Below are 23,207 nucleotides of genomic sequence, written 5' to 3' on the forward strand. Positions count from 1 at the left end.
ATGTTTGGTCAGCTGGTTTAACCGCTGTACTCTGCTGAAAAAGACATGAGTTTTGTTGTTGGCTTACCACCTACAAACCAGTTGCTGCATTCTTGTTACTGGTGCTAAAGGCTTTACTTTTGTATGGTTGTATAAATGCGCATCTGTTTGCAGCCACTGAAGTTACTCACCGTGGGTAGTATGTCCAGAAATTATACTCACGTAAGAGTAGCGATATTTCACAATAAAATTATCAAAGTAAAAGTAAACAGTACAACATAGCAGCTGAAACACAAAGTTAAATCTAGACTAAAAACCCACCTGCTAAAATTAGTTTTTGAACCATAATAAATGAAACATTGACCACCATATTTCATTTGTATGATTTTGGTGATGCTGCTCATCAAAACGTAACGCTTATTAAGTTGGTGTTTTCTTTATAACTTTATAATTTTGAACTGCTGCTGGAATGTGCTGTACAAATAAACTTGAACTTGATTACATCTTTTCCAAAAAGTTAGTCAAGTAAGTTTAAGCCAAATCTGCTAAAATCTCATTATTCAAGAATGATTTTGTGAAAGAAAATGTTTGTTTTTTTTATTCATCTCCCATACAGCTATCCTAACCCGTTCAATGAAGCACAATGGGTCAGCATTGAAAGTTCTGCTGGTTTCTGATGTATTTTCCTGTCTCTCTGTGTTGCAGGCACTGCCTTGAGCGCCCTCCCCCAGGTTCTGATTTCTATGCTCTTCCTTCGCCTTGGGGGGCCTTGCAATGAAGGGCCTACGCTTGCCCAGCCTGAAGAGTGATGTCCATAGCACCTGCTGGTTCTCCAAGCAACTCTGTCCACCTAAAAATCAGGACAAGCCGCTCACCCTCGGCTCCAGGAGGGATAGGGGGGCGTTGGAAAGGGGGTGGGAGGTATTGAGCCTGAGCTACCAGACTCTATTTCTCTGTCTCTTTATCTTACTCCCTCCTTACTGATATATCTCTGTCTTTTTTTCAATTTGCTTAATAGAGGCCAATCATAGCAATCTTTCTGAGTGTCTCACACTCTTTGCATGACATGTGGTGGAGAGGGAGCCCCGTCAAAAGAGTCTTAAAGCTTCTGTCTCAGATCCAAAGTCCCATCAGTCGCTGATTTCATCGCTGTGTAGCTACTTAAACGAGCAGATGAGCGGGTCTGATCGTGCAGAGGAAGTGACCTAATTTTTGTTGTGATACTCTGGAGCTGAAGGTTTAGTGTTGAAAGGAGTTATAATCATCACTTAATTACGATTATTAATGGTGCTTTGTATCTTTTAATGTCAGTTTGTCCACATGCAAAGTAAACTAAAACCAGAGCACATGCCGTTAGGACAACTTCGCGTTCCCTCGCTCGTTCCGGAGCCGTTTGGGTGTTTCTGAGTCCATTAACACCTCTGGGGGGAACGGAGCGGCTTTCAGGCTCAAGGTTACCGTCCCACCTTGAAGGAGTCCTCTTACCCCGACCCTGACCCCCGACCCCCAGCCTTCTCGCCACACCGCTGCCCCCACGCAGCTGCTCTTCACGACTGTTACCCGGCGCTGGCGGCCCGCTCCGACCGACGGGCCGCCTCGCCCCTTAAGGAAGTGCCAAATAACAACCTTCTCCACGATGCTGCCAGGAACGGAGGAACGAAAAAGTCAGAGAGAAACGAGAAACGCATTACCTCTTGTTTGAAGTCTCGATACACTGACACGTTTATGCTTTCTCTTTGTTTTGTTCATTTTAACCTCGGCTCTTAGTTAGTCCGCCGCGATCAGCCTACCGCTAGTGCTCTAGATTAATATTCAGCATACGCACAGAAAAAGCTATGCCTTTCCATCTTACTGGAACACATTTCTATTGTTTTCTGTGTTTTAGTTTTATTTCCTTTTTTCTCAGGGTGCTGTGATAGAGGCTTGTACTTCAGCAGGCTGTTTTGTGCATTTACTCAAGACAAACATACAAACAAGCATATTTTCATATACTGTATCTTTACTCTCCCTGTATGTATACTCTAGTTTAATCACTATGTTATTGGAGAGTTATTCACCTCTTTTCTTGATCTCCCTGCGTTACGTTGGGTGCAGTTGCCTTTCTAATCAGCCCGTCCGCTGCACAGGTGGTCGCGGATTTGATCGTCATGCTCATTAAATCCTGAACTTAATCTTTCTTAGATGTCCACATTTAGTCAGAGCTCATTGTTAAAGTGGCTCAGACTGGAAGCACATCATTTTAACTTCAGGCCCCCTGCTGATTCAGGCTGTTATCATATCACATATTGGGAATTTTATAATCCTTGTTGTGTGTTGGACATGCAGAACTCTAACTTAGTTGAATGAGTTTCAAGAACATAATCTAATTAATCTACAGGTGTTGTGCACAACTCCGCTGCACTGCCTGGTTTTCCACCTTTACTGTGATAAATATCTTGCGCAATTCAGCATGAAAAAACAAATCTGTTAGGAGTGGAACGATTAATCATGAATCGTTTATTTAAATAATCGTCAACTAATTTACTAATCAATTAACTTAGGTTTACAGACTCAATAAAGGTGAAAATAAAAGCAGAAATTAAGACAAAACTGCAAAAATATTGACATTTTGCATTAAAGATAAAAATACATTTGACTAAATATGTTATATATATATATATATATATATATATATATATATATATATACACATATAAACACATTTTGCTATCCAATTATTAATTAGATAATCCAAAAATAATCAATAGATCAGCTCTGCACTGTGTCGAAAGTTACTACTGGCAGAAATGACAAAGCAAACAACAGGAAGTAGTTGGGAGAGGATGGTGCGGCATGTTTTTTAATCTTCATGAGACATGAATATCTGAGTGTCATCAGCATAACTGTGGAAGCTGATTCCACCAAGCAGCAAATATCTACAAATTAACAAGCAGGAGACCTAGAATAGAGCCTTGGGGGCCTCCGTAGTTAGCATCTAGGAACATGTATCCATACTGACCATAATAGATCTATTAATATCTATAATAATAATAATAATAATAATAATAATAATAATAATAATAATAATAATAATGATAATAATAATAATAATAATAATAGAACAGCGCCAGAAAGCCCAACCAGATTCTGTAATCTATTTCAATGGAAACACTGCAACTGCAAAATTTTAAAAAAATTAGCAGAATATCAACAAAGTTTTGCACACATTAGTAATGGAAACACAGATGGTGTTGTTTTGTCCAATTACTGAAGATGATGTTGAAATGATTTCTCTTCTCTTGACTGAAACCGTTGTACAAAGAGACGTCCTTTCTGAGAGTTTACAAAATATCAAACAATATTTTGTTTGATGCACATTCTAACAGTTTAAATGAGAAACTATTGGAAAAATCCAAAATAGAAAACTTGCACTTAATTTCAAATTAATCAGATTCCCTTAAATTATTTGCCAAATATGAATTCAAATGCTGCGAATGCTGAAAACAAATCACACTCACCCTCTCCAAACAGATTTCCTTGTTTTTAGTGATAAAATTGTACAGGATATACCTTTCACAATAAAGGTGGAACAGTTTTTAAAATTACTTTATAAAAACCCAGCTTGTTCACAGGGGTGTGGAGACTTTTATAAAGGCGCATTAGATTTCCAGCACTTTTTCCCTCTCGCCATGTCTCATGCAAATATTAAAAATAAAAAACGCAGAATCTTCTCAGCCCCAGCATGAGAAGCTTTTATTAAGAGAGCATCTAAAAGCACAGTGGTATCCCAGCCAAGCTTACCTTGATTAAAAATGCATTAAATCCTAGGGCACTGTGAAGTGTAATAATTTCAGTTCTGCCATCATTTTTTCATACCCTCACAGACAGAGATGTAGATTTCGTGACGGCTTTGCTCAGGAGGTCTTGTGTGTTTTTGGAGGGAAGAATATAGGAAGTAAACGAGCTGGGGATGAAGGTTCAAAGCCGCAGGAGTTGGGAAGGCAAAGGGGCTCGAGTCAATATCCCTCTTCTCTCCCTCCCCGCCTCAGAAGTTATTGTTACTGAGCCGAGCAACGTCTGTATCCGCACTGTTCTTCATGAATGTATCCTCACCATCTGCACCAGCCATGCTGCCCTCGCAGAGACAGGAGCAAACCGATGTTTATGTAAGGAAGCCCCTTTTTAATCTCATCATCAAACGCCAAATATCCCACAGATCCAAAGCTTCTGGCGTCAAATAGTCCCAACAAATAGACGTGGCTTTGCTCAAAGACTTCTCTGTATGGGTTTGCAAGGCTGCACTTTTTGCAATTCCATGATGCTGCTGGAAAAAATACACCCTGAAAACAAGAGTCTCTCGCTATGGAATGGTTTTCCAGTGTGTTGTGACAATTTCCTTTCGTCTGATTCTTGTCTAGCTGGTTGTCCAAAGCTTACTTTTTTGAATACAGTGTGACAAGCTGTATCTTTTGTGGATGTAACAAAATAGAGAAGTAGTCTGCAGCACAATATGTCGTGGACACGTGAAAGCTTTCAGGCGTTATTTTCTCGTAGATCATAGCTCACCGCCCTCCCCTGCACATCAGGTTTAATGGAAGGACAAGCATGTCCAGGCTAAAACTGAAAGGCTAAACCAATACATTATGCTCGGGGAGCAAAAACCATTTTCCTTAATGGTCTTTTCCAGCAAGGCTTACACAAGAGAAACTATTCCTATCCTCTCAATGTTCCCCTCTCTCTCTGTGACCATCACAAGGCCTGAGTAATGTTTTCTATGCACTTGTTAGCATGTGTTCCTGGTAGAAAAACCCTTATTCTGTTCCGTTTATGTTTATTTTTGTCCAAATGCATTTGGCAGGGAGTGTGTAAGGATGAGATGTAGATATGTGTTGCAGGTGGAGATAAGAAACTAATAGAAAGCAGGTTTTAAATGTCAGCTTAGTCACTGAGGTAGTTACGGCCCCTAAAAACTCAAAAAAAAATATTTTTTGTTTCTTTTTTAATTCTTCTTGTACTGAAATTGTTTTATATCCATCACTGACTGCAGAAATGGAAGCAGAGCTACCACGCTACACATTCCATGATTTTCCCCTCTGAATCCTTTATCCTGTCAAACTGTATCATGTTGGCCTTCAAAGTGGGTGTCTGCAGGATCGAGTGGCTGATATTTAATCCAACAAATAGAGACTTTTTTTTTCCACTGGCTGGGCAATCCAAAGGATAACTAGATTCCAAGTCCCGTGAGGAAAGCCGATGATCAGTCATTATCTCGAAGCCTCAAAATGAGACTTCCTACACCCAGAATAGCACTGGCCCCTCCTGCCTCGATGGCGACGCATTCTCCATCCGCTGCGTCCGAGAGCAGTCCGTCACATTCAGAACAATCGTAGGAGAAACGCAGTCTGTAGGTTTATCACAACAGTGTTACTAGATCTAAAGCAGATACCGTTTGAAAGACAATGTATTACTCCTTAAACTTATATTCTGTTCATGGTGTGTGCTCATATTACTCACCAGGCCAAATGTACAGTCCCTGTCTCTGTTTTGATGTTGAACTGGGCAAAAATAAATGACATGAATAAATAAATAAAACAAGTGTATCAGAAATGGTTGAATACTGTGTACATATTTGAACTTTTGGTTTCTAATTTATAAAAGATAAGCTTTAGCTCTTGGAGTACTTATTTTATTTTTTCCTTTCATGCGTAGCTTTGTGTTTTTATTTTCTATTTCTGTAAAGTGTGTAAATATATCTTTATGATAATAAGTAATATTAAAAATCTTATTTTAAGAAATAGGCGTGTCTTGTGTCTTCCTTTACCATTTAAAATTAAATTAACCTTAGAACTTGTTCTTTTAACACCAGCACACAATTTTGTGAGCTAGCTGTAGCGAAATACAAGTGGCTAAAATAAGCTAGCTGTAGCGAAATACAAGTGGCTAAAATAAGCTAGCTGTAGCGAAATACAAGTGGCTAAAACAAGCTAGCTGTAGCGAAATACAAGTGGCTAAAACAAGCTAGCTGTAGCGAAATACAAGTGGCTAAAACAAGCTAGCTGTAGCGAAATACAAGTGGCTAAAATAAGCTAGCTGTAGCGAAATACAAGTGGCTAAAATAAGCTAGCTGTAGCGAAATACAAGTGGCTAAAACAAGCTAGCTGTAGCGAAATACAAGTGGCTAAAATAAGCTAGCTGTAGCGAAATACAAGTGGCTAACATAAGCTAGCTGTAGCGAAATACAAGTGGCTAAAATAAGCTAGCTGTAGCGAAATGCAAGTGGCTAAAATAAGCTAGCTGTAGCGAAATACAAGTGGCTAAAACAAGCTAGCTGTAGCGAAATACAAGTGGCTAAAATAAGCTAGCTGTAGCGAAATACAAGTGGCTAACATAAGCTAGCTGTAGCGAAATACAAGTGGGCAGAGTACCTAAAATTATACTAAAGTAAAAGTAGCACTACTTCAGCATATCTTTACTCAACTAGAAGTAAAAAGCAGCCATCCAAGAAATTATTCAAGTATGAGAAAAAAGTATTTGGTAAAATGTCTGTGCAAGTACCGAGTAATTTCATCAAATTACCAATCATTTAATATTTAAAAATTATGTCATCAAACCAATCAAAATATAAGGATAAGTGGACATTCTAGTATTTTAAGGGCCAAAATGACAACAATTCATAAAAGTAAAATCTGGAAAATCAGTTTCTTTCAATGAAAAACTTATGAAACTTTAATAAAAACTTCAGGTGTTTATTGTGAATTTTTGGTGAAAACATGTTTATTTTTCATTTATTGGATAGAAAATCCAGAAATTTTACTTCAGTAAAAGTTGAAATACTTCATAATAAAGTTACTCAAGTAAAAGTAAAAAGTACAACGTAGTAAAAAAAAAAAAACTCCTAAAAGTAATTTATTTATATATTTTTTCAAAACAGTTATTCAAGTAAATGTAATTGAGTAGTTGTAACAAGTTACTGTCCAGCTCTGGATGCAGGACTGTGTGCGTGACAGCAGTAACTTAAAGGAGATCTCGGTGGGGGGTGAAGCCGGTAAATAAATCCTGCAGAATGTAACCGCCTGCCACAGATAGGTCGGGTAGCGAAAGCCAACAGCGGCTTCAAAGCTCTCAGCCTAAACCTCTGTCTGAAAACACATTTATGTATGAATGTGGTTTTGGTAGACAGAGAAACAAACGGTAACTTTGAGAACATTCTTGAGGAACAAATGTCAAAATATGCAATTTGATCTGTTACATTCATACAAAAGGAAAAGATCTTCTATATAATCTTTTTGTTTTGTGCATTATTTAAAATCATCTTTTCTTTCTTTCTTGCACTGATTTGGCAGTATTTGGTGTTTTTTTGCTTTTATCCTGGAGTCCGTTCTGTAGGAGATTTTGGCCTGCACACAGTTGGCTGCAGCTTGACCCTTGCAGTCCAGTGGACATGACAAAATTTATGTCACAAAGGATCCTCACCACCAGCAGATGCCAAAGTCCTGAGCTTACTACAATGAGCAACAACGGTAAGAAGTGAGCAAACCAACGTGACACAAAAAACCTCGTGGGTTAAACCTGGGTTGTTTTACTAAGCCCCAAATCCTTCCTCTGGCATTAAACAGGCAAAAACAGCAACATGTTTACGCGACACACCATTAACCTTTACGTCTGGCTAACTCTTGCCTGGAAATTGCTTCATCGTTGTCTGGCTGTGGAACTGTAAATCAGCTTTTGTCCATTATGGATATTTTCAACAGCGACAGACGGCTTTCTCCAGAGCTTTCAGTGGGGAAAAAACAATCCATCCATCCATCCATCCGTACCTTAGACTTTTTTAATCCTGCTAAGGTCAAGGGAGGGCTGGTGCTTGCCTCTGTCGGTCATTGGGTAAGAGGCGGGTAAACGCTGAACAGGTCACATTTAGGCAAGTTAGCATCCTGCATGTAGCCTGTAATTTATTTCATATAAACGGCAGGATACATGAAATAAACGCTTGTTACGTTTATTTCAGAAACCAATACCAGTGGGTAATACCCAATAAATAAATAATTTGGGTATTTATTGGTTTATCCAATAAATACCATTGGTAAATGGTTGGTAAACCAACCATTTACCAATCACCATTTACCCAGTAACCACTCACCCAACCATTTATTGGGTAAATAAATGGTAATTGGGTAAACCATTTGTCTGAAAATTGGTAAAAATGGAAATTGGGTAAAGTTTAAGTCCAAAACTTTTGCCCTGTGGGCCAAAACTGGCAAATTTAAATGGACTGTGTCGCCACAAAATTCATGAAATTAAAAATGCAAAACTTTGTTCATTGTAATTTACTTTATTATTTTTTATCTACTCAACAATGAACACTTTTTTTATATATATAAAATCTATATATCATTAAAGATCCACAACATTTAAAAAAAAACAAAAAAAAAACAGACAATTTCTAAATTTTTTAGGTCATCAATTGTTTTCTATTTCGTTGGCCACATTTTTTACCATTCTTGACTTTTGGTCACGGACCAAACAAAGTCATTCCAAGGTCCATAAATTGCCCCCGAGCCACACTTTGGACACCTCTGACCTAGCTCTTTTGACTGAAGAACGACCTTAACTCTTGGAAAATCGTTCCATCATGTACCAAAGATGCTGCATTGCAGGAATGTCAAACTCATTTTCACTTTGGGTCACATCGAGAGCATGAATGTTTTGTATTGATAAAATTAGCTAAGTTGTTAAAATATGAATAAAAAGCTTTTCTCTGCATTCAGTGAGTACTTCTTTAAATTAAATGTTATTAATCATTTTTCCACATTGATCAGCTCCCCCAGGATTTTGCAGTTGTTTCTGTGATTTTCTTCTTGATGTTACTGCTGTCATAAAGAAGCTTATTAAAGATGGGGATGGTTTTCAAGAGCCGCATTTGTTTTGTGGGGCTATAATTGCTGTGTCATGCAGTCACAGCCATACAGTTACCTAAAAAGAAGAAGCATTTTCATTGATGTCACAATAGTGTCACAAAATATCATGATAAAAAGTCCATATCGCCATCGCCACACCAGACATTAGGACTGTGTAATAATATTGCTTTTGCGATATATATTGATATTTTCTTTCCTAGAAAAAAATTGATATTCATCCGCAAGTATCGTAACGTCCAACTGTCACCTTGCTCACTCACTGCTTGCTTTGCCAGGAGAGTGATTAGGACATCAGGCTTAGAGTGATTCCTTCAGATGTTAAGTGTCAAGGTTAAAAAGGTATCAGACTATTCAGAGCAGGGTACTTGGTGCACTTTATTTACTTTACAAATGCACGTAAGCTACAGTTTGTACTGTTTCAATTAAAAGAAACATGTTTTCTCACCACTTCTTTGATTCATTTTGTCCAGCTGTCGACTTTAAGTCTGTGTCCATGTCCAACCAGAGTCAGGTATTGTGTAGTTGGTGCTTTTAATCAGTTTTCAGTTAAATTAATTCAATCCAACTCTATAACAGTCACAAAATGTCACCAAAATCACTCTGTCCCTCTAAAATCTTTCAGAAAATCACAAAATGCATTGAATTGTATTGTTTGCTGAATATCGCAATATATATCTTATCGTGAGCAGAATATCATGTATCGTATCATGAGATTATTGTATCACTACAGCCCTACCAGACACACCATAAAACAAATCAAGTGCACGTTTTTATGGGCTAATGCATCTGTCTACGTCAAGAAATTGGACAGGTTTTCTGTAATAAAGTGTTAATTCATGACGAAAGTTTCTCCTTTACTTGGGTTAGAAAATTTACCAGAGAAGCCAAACAGCTTCTTGTATTTTTATCATTTTTTATGGGGAAAATTGCTGCAATGTCTTTGAATCCAAAGGTTTTTTACTTTTAATCAAAACACAGAGGTGTTTTCTGATATGGTTTGGGCTGAAAAGAGCTTCATTCTTCAGTCAGAGTGATGAAATGCTCAGGGTTTCATAGGAGCCACCATTCCTCGCTGGGACCACTCAGAGGAAGTGTCTGGTTAACGCAGAGCGCTGACATGTCCTGACAGACACGACGTCCCCCTCCTGAGCACCGACAGACCCCAAAAGACGCCCAAGGTTATGTCATCAAGCCTGGGTCAGCTGTATAATTGGGCCTGAGGTCATTGGGAGGATATGGAGCGTGGCAATGAGGCTATAGAGTTACTGTTTGTGGCCGGGCAGCGAGAACTGCCAGTAGGGCATTGCTGAGGCCAGACGACCCCTTCTTAAAGTTCAAGGTCCATCTGTGAGTGTGGCTCTATTACTGCTCAGCAGCTCCCTGCAGGGAAAGGCAGCAGCTGAAGGAGACTTGGTGTGTTAAAGGTGACCCATTATGCTTCCTGGATCAGGTTAAGGTGGGATCTATGGGCTTTATGAAACATGTTCGTTACATTTTTGGCACAAAATCATATGTCGAAAATTATATTTTAGTTTGCTCAGTTCCGCCTATTTTGAGCTCCTTTCAGAATGAGCTGCTTTTGGGCCTCCGTCACTTTAAATCCAGATAAGATGCTGCTGGCCACGCCCCCAACTCAAAGTTTACTCATATGGGAAAATAGCCAGAAAAACAAAAGGAGTATATTTCCACAAAAAAACTCAGAAATTTTCAGATTACTGTTGTCGACATACTATTCGGAAACCACTGGCTGTGTTTTTGCTGGTTGTGCAGGAGGCTCCACTTCTGCTTTTCAAAGATGTACAGTTGTATAATTGTGCATCTGTTTGCCACAACTGTGAATTAGGGCCATTTTAGATTTAGATTTTCTGCTAAAAAAAACCTCAGAAATTCTTTAGACAAAAAATCATGGAAAGTTTTGAACTTTTAAAGTCAAAATGTTTCCAACTTCTGAATCTCAGAAACTTCTTAGTTTTTTCTTCTAAATTTCTGAGATTAACCGTTTGAGTTGTCTTTCTGTCTTCAAAGGCCCTAATACTCCATCATGGCAAGTAGATGCGCAATTATACAATCGTACATCTTTGAAAAGCAGAAGTGGACTCTAATGCAGCCGTAAAACCAGCTGACCAAATGTGCTGGAGTTCCAATTGTGTTGCTGGGTAACGGGCTGGGTTCAGCTGGGGTTGCTAGGTAACAGTGCAGTGCCTGCTGATTTGTGATGTTACATTCGGAAGGTTTTTGAAACGGCTAATTTTCCAAACACCAAAAGACATGAATGCAGTCGCCATTGAGTTTGACTCAACTTTTGGGATCTGTGGGCTTATAGATCCCAAAAGTGTTTTTCATTTTTTCCAGACACCAAACAACATTAACATACTGTCAAAAAAAAGCTGGATGGTTATTTTCTTTTAAGCGCTTGGGCTGTTTTTAGAAGCAGTAGTAAAAAAACATGCAAAGAGTGGATTTTGAACAAATGTCAGTACTTTGTGGGGAAAAAGAGATTCTTGAAATTGTTGACAGCATTCCCTCAGATAGCAGTAAAGCAGCAGGAATCTGTAGATTAGAAGAGCTGCTTGTTCACATCTGCACAGCAACGTATGCATGGACTGCATGGATTCAGACTGTGGGAGTCACATCTGGATCGCTCTGAGCACAAAGGCCCTGAATCAACTTCTACCACATCATAAAGCCTTTATTGCAGCTGGCACCCCCACATTACCACCAACAAAGCCTGCAGAAGGTGCCGACAAACCCACACTGATGGATATTACCCAGCTCCCTGCTGCCACTCAACCACCTGGAATCTACGGCCTCAAATTACATTGAATATATGCCCTGTAATTCAAAATCAGCCACACATGTGGAGATATTTCTGATTACGATGTGTTTATATTTTATGAATGTTATTCTGTCTTTATAGGAAAATAATTAACAGCAGACGTCTGCAGTGTTTTGGCTAAATCTGCCATAAAGATATAAAAGCTATGTGTGTGTGTTTAGTGAGCTTAACATCCTATTCAATTAGTCTCCTGCTAAACTCAGATCTTAATGATACATTCTAGCAGCTTGGATTCAGAAAAACATTGTGATGCTAACTGCAATTAGCAATACAAGCTAATAACGTGTTTCTTTCCTCCAGCATTGAGACTGTTCTCACAATCAGATCAAATGTTGCTCATGATTTATAATAGGATAAATATTGTTAGAAGTGCAATGAAAGAGTAAGTTCCTGTAATTTCACCATGTTTTATATGTGCGGCGGCCATATTGGCTAATTACACCCAGGCTTATTGGAGAACTGAGATTTCCAGAACGAGGAGGTCAACTTAATTTTTTCTGACTTGAGATGTGAATTTAAAGTACCATAATTACCACCTTTAAAAAATTATTTAGGTAATCTAAAAGTCATACTGCTGTAATTGAAATGTCTTCTTTGCTTAATGTTATTGTCACATCCACAAGAGAAGAATGGTGTACATCAACAGATGCAAAATAAACTATTCAGCATCTGAAACTGTAAATAAAATGCACTGAGAGCAATATTGTCACACAGTATTTCTTGAACTTTATTTTGCCACAATACGTTTATGTACTTTACAGAAATTTTTATGTGATGAAGCATCACAAAGAAGCGAATCATTGTGACACAAGGTTTTTAAAATTAGACAAATATTTTTAAATTAAAAAGAAAAGCGATGAATCACTGTCTTGTTGCTATAAAATCAGTGCAGACAGAATCTGGCATCTGTTTTTGTGTTGCTGTTTAAGCTGTTTTTAATTTGTAGTGAAAAAAAACTAAGTGAATAACATGTTACTGAAAGTTTAATGTCTTTAAAAAGAATAGAGAGACCTCTAACTCACTGGTTCTGAAAATAATTGAGCCATAAAACCTAAATAAATCCAGCTGGCTTTTATATACTTCTGGTTTTAAGGCATCAGTGTCAAACTGTTTAATTTTGGGCCACATCAAAACTCTGAATGTTCATTAAGGGCCAGTTGTTGTAGATAAAACCCATTTCAAGAAACAGCTGTTTGTGGTTCTTAAAATTAAATATTGAACATTTTTTCTCACCATCAGTCCCTCCAGGATTTTGTGATCGTCTTTTTTTCCGATCAAGATCACAGATTTTGTGGTACTACTTGAGAAATATCTGTAAGGAACTTTTACAATATTTGCACTAACGTATGATGTTAAATGTGACTATTTTACTCGCCCTATCACAGACTATAACGTGACATCAAGTAAGGCTGATGTAGCAGACACTTAAGCCCAATAATTTTGACCAATTTTGAGAAAAATTAGCAGTAAAATCAGAAAAAATTTGAAACTCTGTGTCAAATTTTGCAGATTTGTGAAAAACTGGAAGGACTTATTGATGTAATTTGGAGTTTGAAGGGCCACATAAAAAGCTATGGCAGGCCAGATTTGGCCCCCAGGCCTTGAGTTTGACACGGGTTTTAAGGTGGTTAAGTACACGTTATTCTGATGCCAGTAAATAAACTCCAATAAAAATTATTACCATCAGAAGTCTAATTAGTAAACGGAGTTCATCTTTGTGTATTTACTAGATGTGCAAAGCTTTATGGAGACATACTTGCAGCAATAAGTGAGTTTATAACGTTTAACTGCATCATTCTTTATATTTTTTTATTTTATTTTCAATATAATATGCATGTTTTCCTCCAATCAAACAGCAATGCAATGCTGTAAATTTTTCTGTGATTTGTGAAAACTCAGGACTAAACTACAGACATTTTTTAGCTTTTAATGCCAACCTCTAGAAAGAGTTTCGGCTGACAGGCCCTACTGACAGGGTGCAGAAGTGGCGGCCGCTACTTTCTGTGTTTGTATGCACAAGGGAAAAGTCCGACAGATCTGCATTAAACGCGAACAGCAAAAACTTCCTGCATGCAACAGAGAGCCTGGAGCCATGCAGGTAAGAGGCAGGAACAACAGCCCGGGTAATTCCCTTCAGCTGTGTTAACACCAATAACTCTGCCGGGGCGACGGATCACTGAAGTGGTCATAAAAACAAAGAAAACATAAACACGGGACGGGAGGCAGCTGATGGTGAAGGTGAGATAAAGACACTGTGGGAGATGAAAAACACTAGAAATCCATTCTCTGTTATTTTACTTTCTTTCATATAAAAGACTAACAGCTTCTATCGTCATGTCTGTTTCAGCCGCAGCCCCTTGTTGATGAGCCAACACGTCCCTGAGGATTTCTCCACAAACTGTACGGATCAGCCACTTCAGCTTCATCTCACCAGCCAGGAACAAAGCGAGTGCAGCCGTCCGTAAGCTAATATCGTCAGGGTCGTAACTTTCCCATCATTGGACCATTACACTTTGATGAAGGGGGACCCTGGATATTAACTGCTAGCTTCCTTAAGCTCTTCTTAAGATGTTGGTGCTTAGAAAGAGAAGACATTTCCTTTCTCCTGCCAGCATAAAGAGAAAAATCTCCCCTGAAGTCTCTGCATTTATGCTAAAACAAATGTTAGATGATCGTCAAGTTAGCTTGGAGGATCTGAGGTCTTATAAAATATTCAACCCATGTGGACTTTTTCACATTCTGTCATATTAACACAAACCCAGTGTCAAATCAGGGCCATGTTAGAAAGAAAAATAAATAAATGAAAGAGAACATTTACGCAAAAAAAAATAAAAATCTTAATCTTAATCAGATATTTTCTAGAAAATAAAGACTGAGTTTGAAAAGTCAAACTTTGTGAGAAGAAAACAAGGATATGTCTAATCTCAGAAATTTCCTACAAAAAACAAGAGAATTTCTGAGATCCAAAACAAAAAAAACGCTAGAGAAATCTCAGAAATTTTCAAGAAAAAAACTTGAAAATTTCTGGGTTAGAAAAGTTTAAAATTTGGTAGAAAACATTAATAAGTTTTGAGGTTGACCTCAAAGATTTCTAGGGGAAAAAAAGGAAATATCTGAACTCTAAAAGTCAAAGTTTGCTAGAAAAAAATAAAATTTAGAGATTAGTCTCAGGAATTTTCCAGATTTCTCAGACTAATTTTTACCTAAATTTTCACTTAACTTTATACTTTGGTCCACCTGATTATATAACTTCTAAATATTAAATTACAAATAATTTGATCAGTTACTCAGCACTTGAGTAAACTTTTTACTCTTGAGTACTTTTTACTTTTACTTCAGTAAAAATAAGTAGTATAACTCTTACTCGGGTAAAATTTTTGGGCTCACCTCTGGTTATAAGTTGGTTTTGTTTTATTCCAAGTATCCTACAATATTTGAATCACTTTACAATTATTTCTGCTTTTGCTGCTCCCACACTAAATTCAATGTGTTGTGCTCTAAAATTAAAGTGGACGCACTTTGCAATGACATTTAACAGAAATCTGTTTCTATTGTTTACATGCCTGCAACCAGAAAACATCCTCGTTCCTACCGAGGATGTAAACAGCTTCAATCCTGCCGTCCTGGAGAGTTTCCAATATCTATCAAACAGAGAGCAGACTTGCACACTCACAGCCAGGAAGGGAGCAAAAGATCAAACGAATTTCAAAACAAAAACATGTTTATCAGCTTTTTGTGTGACATGAATTTATCTACACACACATCCTGGATGAATTCCCCGTTCGCTTTACGTGAGAAAATCCTGCTCCTCTCTTTACCCAAAGGATCTGGGAAGGATTATCAACTTGTTGAGGATGTTCAGGAGGCCATGTCAGGTCTGATCCTTTTACTGGATGACGAGAGGCATTCAGGGTCCAATCCTCCCTTCCAGATGCTCACTCAAAGGGGTGAACGCGCCTCCAAAGATACAGACAGACCCTCATCTGTCAGGAGGTTCAAAGCAGAGAAAGGACATCCTGGATGATGTGGTCGAAGTCTGCAGGCAATGCAAATCCCAAAATTGCATACAGTGCAAAAGTCTTGCATCATTTCTCTTATGTATCTTTGAAGGAGCCTGACTTTTTGGCTGAAGTGGTTCTCTATGTTCATCAGGTTCAAAACAAAGAACTGCATGTGTACGAACCCTGAAAGCTAGCTGTCACAATTAGGCTTCAGCTTTATCGTGTTTTCACACCTGATAGTCCAATGTTGCAACATTTGTTACATTTTCAGCTGCTGCGGTTCGCTTTCACACTGCTCTGTTTCAAACAAACCAAACCAATTGGAAAACCTGTTCCCCTCCTCACCTGTGGGGGCGCTGCACCAAGAACCACTGAAGGAAACAACACTAAAACCTCAGAAGACATGAATGCAGCTTTGTTCTTCACAAAATGTAAGTGGCGTCAGTTTTTAGCGGTTGTTGGATTTTTCTTTCGCCACTTCTCAAGCTGGCAATAAACTTGTGCATTTGTTTTGGTTGGATTTACCCAGAATGCCCTGAGCTGTAGTCCACTTCCTGCTTTTGGAGCGATCTCCAGTTCACTTGGTGTTCACATATACATTCAAACCATATGCATTCAAACTGAGACTGATGTTTTTAGGCTGACCAAAGTTCATTACACCTCAAACTCAAACAAACCAGACTTTATAGACAAATGAAGAAGATTTCGATTAAAGTGGACCAAACAGGGACGGTTAAATTTCAACTCGTTGTATCAACATCAAAAATGAGAGAGGACATATACAGTTAAACTTAAAAAGGGGGTTTATTCTCAAAGATCTGTTACACAGCAAAGAAAGAAAGCTGTATAGACATTTATTTATCACTGCACAATCTTCAATAAAGAAATGTAAGATCAAATCTATGCTTAATCCAGTTGATTTTTTATCTAATATGGAATTTAATAAGATATTTCATCAATAAAACGTCCTCTGTTGTAATGCCAACGCTTGGCTACCCGTGTATTATCATTGATGAATAAATGAACACTCATCAGTAATAACCCTGTATTGATTTCAGGCTGGAAATATGCAGCCAAAACCAATTATGAATAAACTTGTGCAGCAGCGTGTGAACCAATCAATAACCTCGACACAGCAGGGAAATAAACAAAGGGAGCATTTAATAAAGCATCGATTATTTCAAATGTTTTTTTTCTAACCAAAACAAAGAGACGCACAAGTAGCATGTTAGTTTTTTTTTTACCTTAAAATGAAAGTATTAATACACAGCATCATTTTGTGACTTCCAAATTGCTACATTTATTTATATAAACTCACATCTAGAATAAAAGATGTAGAAAACCTAAAATTAAACAGTTAGTTTGCCTAGTATGTAGTTTGAAATAAATCCAGCCTTAGATTGTGTACCTAAATACGTATTTAACATTTTGTGACGGGAAACCAGAGTTTCTCAACAGGCTTTAGAAACTCTGTGTTTTAAATAATCAGTTTATAATAATTCAGTCCAGGTTGGACATTAATGTTATTAAATTTGTTTCAGTCTCAGTACGTCTTGATGTGAAAAAGGCAGGAAAAGTTTTTCACAAAAAGATTTAATAAATTTCTTTCCGAGTAACAAGACGTGAACTGCTAATTAAGTTCAGATTTTTTTTAAAAGTGAAATTACACCATTTAAAACTTCAAAACAGATAGCAATTTATGCATCATTAACCAATTATAGTGTTCACAAATCTTCCTAAAACATTTAAATATATATAACACAGGTTAATAAGCTATAGAAACCATGTTTGTTTTGGTGGTTTCATAAATTACCTTTATGAATAACTGTGCTGCCCCCAGACACAATGACACTCTGGGTAAAGTTCCATATCAAGATTAGCAGAAACTGCTATTGAAGACAAGAGAACGACCATTCAAATGACAGAAATGTGTTTTGGGAATACATGATATATCAAAACAGAGTATTAATTATTGGTAATGATGTTTTGTTTCGTGAAAGCGAAACAAATCAGCTGAACATTTAACAAATGTTGTAATTTTGGCCCTGAGGAGGGAAAACAACCTAAAGCTAAAAGACATCTGAATAGAAATGGCAACTTTATCTGGATTTAGCATCATTTTAAACTGGAAAGAGATGTTACAATAAAAGTAGCAGTAATTTAATAGCATGATAAGTTAAAACAAAATCAGTAATTTCCATTTGCATGATTTATTGTTTTTCTCTTTTCTCTCCATCTTTTAAAAACTGGGTGATAAAAGTCTCAGTCTGACGCTTTGGCCTCAAATCGACCTTTACTTGAATTAAGATTCTTTACAGAGACTTCATAATTCATTTTATTTGTTTTATTTATTTTGGTTTTTTCAAATGTCTTAAAATATTAAATTAGAGTTTAAAGTTTATTGATCTTTCAGAATGTGTTTTTTCTTTATATACTTGAATATCGTCTCAAAACAACATTATTGTTTATCGCAATAATTTCTGGGACAACTTATCATCCAGAAAAATTTGTTATGCTGACAGATCTAATCATAAGTAGGTTTTTCCATGTCTAACAAACACAAAAATGAGGATAAGCGTTTCTAATTTGCCAGCACAGATTAGGTGAAGTCTATTTAAATCACGAAGGCACATTTCCTTAAATCACTGCCAAAACCTCCCCAGCTTTGAGAAACAGTTCCCATAAGCCCATCAGGGATGTTCTGATGTCTTACTGCAGGTCAGACATCCAGCTGCAGAGAGGAAGCTGGAGGAAGAGGAGAGCGGGGGGATGAAGGGATAAACTCGGACTCAGCAGCTCTCCCTCTGCCTCTTCTTATCTGCTCTCACAGCCAGTCGAGACGCAGCGCAGACGCAGCGCTCCCACAGCCAGCCAAGCTTTCTTGGCATGTCCTCCTCCGCTGGAGAGGTGAGTTTGTCCTCCCGTCTGCACCTCTGTGTGAAGCCCGGCGCACGTCAAGCAGCGGCGGCAGAGCGCATTTAATTCACCAGCTGCTGGCGCCGTCAGCGCCATTAACGGCTTCACAGAATACCTTATAAAAGCACTGATACCACCATTAAGTCTGTTCTCACTTCCGTTAACTTTGTAACTGACGGCCATCGTGGCAGGCGGTTGCCATGGAGTTGCTATGACAACAACAAACAGGCCACAAGGTTCAAACTAGCTCTCGCTATAAGCTCTTATTTCTTGTTGAAAAGTTGCTAGTAAGTCAGTTTTGTCGTATTTCAAGTGTGTTTTTATTGGTAAAAAGTAGAGGTGTGCCGATTGATCGGCCACCGATCATAATCGGCCGATTTCCGTGAAAAATTGTATGATCGGTGATCTCTCAGTCTGTTAAAGATAGTATTATCAATAGCAGTACAAATTTTTCTTGGAAAAAGATACTAAAAACAAGTTTTTGTCTAAATTAAGGTGAATTCATGGTTCCTTTTTCCACATAATGTAACCGGTGGTGCTTATGATTAAAAAAATAAAATTTATGTGATCGGTGATCAGCTGTGATCGGGTGATCGGAATCGGAATCAGCAGGAAAATACCTGATCGGCACATCTCTCGTAAAAAGTTACTTTAATCGCTCACTTGTGTTTTGTAACACAAGTGTCAATACAAAACAGTTCCTACAATTCAGAGCTGGACGTGAACCGCGCCATCTTAACAGGCAAGCGTAGTAATGCATAGCGGAGCTATGGCTTTGAGACCAACAAAAATAAAATGTGTATATTTTTGTCTTTCACAATTATATACCACTTTATGTTGGTCTGCTAATGTAATAAAATGTAAACAGGTTCATTGAGTCTGAATTTAAATATCCGGAAACTGTCCTTGCTGATAAACTCCCTCTGGACCAAAAAGCATCTCAATTCATTAATTATTCAACATATGATAATACCATGTATGCGAATGAGGCTTCGCTTGCAGGTATCAAATTAAAACGCCGTCTTATGAGCTAATTATCTCTGCTGATTTGTTTATCAGTTCCTCAGCCGACCCCTGCAGACTTCCCTCTCTTTTGCTGCTGCATTGTTGGTATTTCTCTGCATTTGAGTGCATTTGCTGCGAGTGGATTTGTTGTGTGTGCATTCTTTGAATCTGCGAGGTAGGTGACATCTCTGGTTCTTAGACAGCAACATCAGCAATACGCAGAGTACATTAACCGTAGGGAGTCACAGTAAAGATGAGTCAGGATGAGAGGAAATGATGATGAAGGGCCGGCGGGTTAATGGACATATGACTTTTAAATTAGATGCACTTAGATTGTTTTAATGCACTCCAACCGGATAAACAACGATATAAATATGTAATAATTATTTTACAGTAGGAAGAGAGTATAATTTATCTTCCAATTAAAAACAGATTAAACTCACACCTCCTGTTTTGGGACCACATGGAGCAAATGTGGCTAAAAAGTTAGCTTCAGATTGTTGTCTGGGTTTGGGTCTCAGTTTTTTGTTACGATTTATTTGTTTATACTTAACACTTGACCCCATTCAAATAAAATTAGGGATACATTCTATATCGGCACCAAAATCAGTACCGGCCGATATTAACATCAGTACCGGCCAATATCAACATCAGTACCGGCCGATATCAACATCAGTACCAGCCGATATCAACATCAGTACTGGGCAATATTAACATCAGTACTGGCCGATATTAGTAATGTTTTAACATATCAGTATTGGTCCAATAAGTAAAACTGGGCTGATGTGAACAATCAATATTTATTTTCTTGTTTCTTGTTGGGTTTTTTCCAAAGATATTGAAACAGTAATGAAATATATATAATACCGGTGAATATTGGTCAATATTTCTGTTAACGGCCATAACAGAAATATTAATATCGGATATCAATATCAGCCCAAATTTTCATATTGGTGCATCTCTAAATTGAAAAAATCTAAAACTACTATAAGTAATAAAATCTAAACAATATTTAACTCATAATAACTACTAATAACTAGGAAACATGCTAACTGAGTTAGACTAAACATCATAACAAAATAAAACCATACAAATGAAAACCTTTGGTTTAGACTTCCCTGATTCTCGAAACGTTTTAGCCGACTTTGAGCTGTCAGACTGGCAGCGTGAGAGCAGAACTTCTTCACCATATATTTACTGAAGTAAATGTAAAAAGCAGAAATTACTCAAGAGTAAAAAAGTATTTGGTAAAAAGTCTGATCAAATACTGACTAACTGATCAAAATATCAATCATTTAGTATTTAAACCAACAGACGGCCCAACATATAAAGTTAAGTGGAACTTTTTGTACTTTAGGGACCAAAATAACAATAATTCATACAAGTAACAAAAAACATAAAATCTGAAAAAATATATATATATTTTTCCAAATCAGTCTCTTTCAATAAAAAACTTTAACACAAACTGCAGGTGTGTGTCTGTGTCTGGTGGGTGTTTGGTTAAAACAAGTTTGTTTTTCATTCAGTGGGTAGAAAATCCAGAAATTATACACAATTATAATAAAATTACTCAAGTAAAAGTAAAAAGTACAGCGTAGTTAAAATACTCCTAAAAGTACCTTTAAAAAATAAAAAAGTTACTAAAATAAATGTAACTGAGTAAATGTAACTAGTTACTGCATAACCCTGCAGACTGGTCCAGTTTAAGTCATATTTTTGATTCTACAGTTCTGGGTGTAATTGGTCCTGTTTTAAAAACTACATTTTGAATTTGATGTGATTGTCTTTGACATTGAAACAGTTCAGTTTGCAGTGATTTCCTTTAATAAACTGCATCACATGAAGTGCTGACTGCTTTCTGAGCTGCTTCCCCTCATTTATTTCATGTCCTTACACATGGATTAGCATTTAAATGGCTCAAACAGTGATCATTGTGTCCAACCGTCCAGATGGCAATCCAAGGAGCTCTGATGACATTTGACCCCTTAATCATCCTTATCCATGCCCCTGACTGATCAGAGGTTTTTACCAACACTCACTCAGGAGATTATCATTATGCAATCATTGATTGGAGAAATAGCATGTTGCTATTAACTGCTTTAGATGTGAAGAGAGGCTAAGCCTTCAGGAATCTGTGTTGTCTGCGATCACAGCAGGTAAATGCAACTCAAATCCGATTTTTCTTTTACCCATATGGGACATGTCCAACATTTTCATGACAGTCTGAAGGACCAAATTTGGGTATTTTCACCCTAAAAAAATCTGATTTGTGGTAATAAATCGGAGAGTTGTCAGAGCATCTGCAGTCTGAAGTTTTGTTTTTCTACGACAAGAAAAAAATAAAAATACAAAAGTAAAATCACACTATTACAATAGTATGATTTTTATTCTTTATATGATAATAAAGTTGAAATAATACAAGAATAAAGTTAGAATAATATAATTTTATTCTTGTAGAATTCAACTTTGTTCTCATAATTTTAATTATTTTATTTCTTTAGCATAATCCTAAAGCTTCATTGTATTTTCCATCAATATTAAGGAATTATTTACCTAAAATAAGGACAAATAAGTTACTTATAAGTTAGTTTTGTTTCATTTCAAATATATCAAGATATTTGCACAGAAAACTAGACCAAAAATACTTGGTAAGGTTTGGTGTTTTTGCAGTGCAGCACATTATTTTAACCATTTAAAGCCCAGAATTCAGAGTTAACCCACATTTTGCTGACGCGTCAGCAGCTCCTCCACTTATGTAAACATGACCTCTGTTAGACTAACAGCAGCCTGACAAAATGTAATCTCATTCCAGGGAACTCGCCACAAACCAGAACCAGCGCCGATGTGCCAAACACACGGCTGCGCCGAGGCACAAATCAGGTGACACATTCCTAACTTTGGTTTAAGGATAAATCATGAGTCAGCGCCGTGCGCTCCTGTCATCACCGGGTCAGAACCAGCTCATGGACTCTGCCAGACGTCATCTGTTTCCCTCCCAGATTTCCTGTCATGTCCACTCTGGATGATCTACCAAAGCAGATGATGATGGTGTCTGGACTCCGCTCTGATGCCAGCGTTCCTTACAAAGTTGACATCTGCTATTATTCATTTGTGTGCAGCGTGACAAACAGCCATGACGTCCCGCGGACCAAACATCTCTAGCGCAGTAATCCATCACACAGAGAATCAGGCTGGGGATGATTAAGCGATTCGCATCAATATGTGGACGTGCAACATGCAATCGCATTGGACACAACGGCTGAGAAAAGATGCAGTTTCTGGGATTAAATCATAACAAAACTGTTTTCACACTCTTCTGTTGATAAAACCTGATCTGTTTGACAACAAAATACTCTTGGTGACCTGAGAGGCTTTTTAGAACAGGTAACGATCAGTCTGTGCGATAAAAACATGTTCATTTCATTTTCTGCACAAAATAATTCTTATATAATCTCAGTCTGTTCAGTTAGAACTAGATGTTTTAGGGCCTCTTGTCACTATAAATCCAAATTAACATGAAAATTGCAAATGGATGCGCAATTGCACAACAGTATATTTTTGAAAAGCAGAAGTGGA

The 23,207-nt window shown here is 37.5% G+C and overlaps 1 protein-coding gene across 1 annotated transcript in view; it reads left to right on the forward strand.

Moving 5' to 3' along the window:
* Positions 1–5,753, forward strand: part of apln (apelin) — a 32,871-nt gene extending 27,118 nt beyond the window's left edge. The window contains exon 3 of the mRNA XM_014982770.2: positions 685–5,753. The gene's annotated coding sequence lies outside the window, so the exon portion shown is untranslated. The remainder of the gene's footprint in view (positions 1–684) is intronic.
* Positions 5,754–23,207: the final 17,454 nt, after the last annotated feature.

The sequence above is a fragment of the Poecilia mexicana genome, unplaced genomic scaffold (genome assembly GCF_051168715.1).
Source record: "Poecilia mexicana isolate PSO_F unplaced genomic scaffold, ASM5116871v1 scaffold_10, whole genome shotgun sequence".
Lineage (NCBI taxonomy): Eukaryota > Metazoa > Chordata > Actinopteri > Cyprinodontiformes > Poeciliidae > Poecilia > Poecilia mexicana.